This window comes from Petromyzon marinus, unplaced genomic scaffold (genome assembly GCF_048934315.1).
Source record: "Petromyzon marinus isolate PM22_M1 ecotype Great Lakes invasive population unplaced genomic scaffold, UKy_Petmar_22M1.pri1.0 PM_G_Scaffold_66, whole genome shotgun sequence".
NCBI lineage: Eukaryota > Metazoa > Chordata > Hyperoartia > Petromyzontiformes > Petromyzontidae > Petromyzon > Petromyzon marinus.
In genome coordinates, this window is record NW_027423020.1 from 637,501 (window position 1) to 640,000 (window position 2,500).

Genomic DNA, 2,500 nt, shown 5'->3' on the forward strand with positions numbered 1-2,500 from the left:
ACCCCGTGAAACGCTAGAAATTGGCGGGGATGTGTCTCTTGTGGCTCACGGGGCTGTTAGGGTGGCACAGAAATCCCTCGGAATGGGAAAACGGGTCATTTTCGTGTTGCCACATTGCATGCGAACGGCATGAAACTTCCAGAGGCATTTGCAGCAGGAATGCATGTGCAGTCAAAAAAGTGAATATTTTTCACGGATAGACCCCGTGAAACGCTAGAAATTGGCGGCGATGTCTCTCTTGTGGCTCACGGGGCTGTTAGGGTGGCACAGAAATCCCTCGGAATGGGAAAACGGGTCATTTTCGTGTCGCCACATTGCATGCGAACCGCATGAAACTTCCAGAGGCATTTGCAGCAGAAATGCATGTGCAGTCAAAAAATTGAATATTTTTCACGGATAGACCCCGTGAAACGCTAGAAATTGGCGGGGATGTGTCTCTTGTGGCTCACGGGGCTGTTAGGGTGGCACAGAAATCCCTCGGAATGGGAAAAAACGGGTCATTTTCGTGTCGCCACATTGCATGCGAACCGCATGAAACTTCCAGAGGCATTTGCAGCAGGAATGCATGTGCACTCAAAAAATGTGATATTTTTCACGGAGAGACCCCGTGAAACGCTAGAAGTGGGCGGGGATGTCTCTCTTGTGGCTCACGGGGCTGTTAGGGTGGCACAGAAATCCCTCGGAATGGGAAAACGGGTCATTTTCGTGTCGCCACATTGCATACGAACCGCATGAAACTTCCAGAGGCATTTGCAGCAGGAATGCATGTGCACTCAAAAAAGTGAATATTTCTCACGGATAGACCCCGTGATACGCTAGAAATTGGCGGGGATGTCTCTCTTGTGGCTCACGGGGCTGTTAGGGTGGCACAGAAATCCCTCGGAATGGGAAAACGGGTCATTTTCGTGTCGCCACATTGCATGCGAACCGCATGCAACTTCCAGAGGCATTTGCAGCAGAAATGCATGTGCAGTCAAAAAAAAATTGATATTTTTCACGGATAGACCCCGTGAAACGCTAGAAATTGGCGGGGATGTGTCTCTTGTGGCTCACGGGGCTGTTCGGGTCGCACAGAAATCCCTGGGAATGGGAAAACGGGTCATTTTCGTGTTGCCACATTGCGTACGAACCGCATGAAACTTCCAGAGGCATTTGCAGCAGGAATGCATGTGCACTCAAAAACTTCTATATGTTTCACGGATAGACCCCGTGAAACGCTAGAAATTGGCGGGGATGTGTCTCTTGTGGCTCACGGGGCTGTTAGGGTGGCACAGAACTCCCTCGGAATGGGAAAAGGGGTCATTTTCGTGTTGCCACATTGCATAGGAACGCCATGAAACTTCCAGAGGCATTTGCAGCAGAAAGGCACGTGCACTCAAAAATTTTAATATTTTTCACGCATAGACCCCGTCAAACGCTAGAAGTTGGCGGGGATGTCTCTCTTGTGGCTCACGGGGCTGTTAGGGTCGCACAGAAATGCCTCGGAATGGGAAAACGGGTCATTTTTGTGTGGCCACATTGCATAGGAACGGCATGAAACTTCCAGAGGCATTTGCAGCAGGAATGCATGTGCACTCAAAAACGTCTATATTTTTCACGGATAGACCCCGTGAAACGCTATAAATTGGCGGGGATGTCTCTCTTGTGGCTCACGGGCGCTGTTAGTTAGGGTCGCACAGAAATCCCTCGGAATGGGAAAAGGGGTCATTTTCGTGTTGCCACATTGCGTACGAACGGCATGAAACTTCCAGAGGCATCTGCAGCAGAAATGCATGTGCACTCAAAAACGTCTATATTTTTCACGGATAGACCCCGTGAAACGCTAGAAATTGGCGGGGATGTGTCTCTTGTGGCTCACGGGGCTGTTAGGGTCGCACAGAAATCCCTCGGAATGGGAAAACGGGTCATTTTCGTGTTGCCACAATTGGCATACGAACGGCATGAAACTTCCAGAGGCATTTGCAGCAGAAATGCATGTGCACTCAAAAACGTGAATATTTTTTCACGGATAGACCCCGTCAAACGCTCGAATTTGGCGGGGATGTTTCTCTTGTGGGTCACGGGGCTGTTCGGCTCGCACAGAACTCCCTTGGTCCACCTGATTCGTGCATACAGGCAGCAACTAAAACTCTGTAAACCTGCTGTGAGGACATCTAAACAGTGGACCAGTGAGGCTGTGGAAGATTTGCGGGCGTGCTTAGACTGTACTGACTGGGATATGTTCACGACTGCTACCAATAGTCTGGATGAACTCACAGAGGCTGTGTACATCAGCTTCTGTGAGGACTGCTGTATCCCAACACGTACCAGGGTGAACTTTAACAACAACAAGCCCTGGTTCTCAGCAAAGCTCAAAAGGTTGAGGTTGGAGAAGGAGGAAGCGTTTAGGAGTGGGGATAGAGACAGATTCAAGGAGTCGAAGAACAGGTTTAGCAAAGCGGTGAGAGAGGCTAAACGACTGTACTCAGAGACACTAAAACACCAGTTCTCTACTAACGAC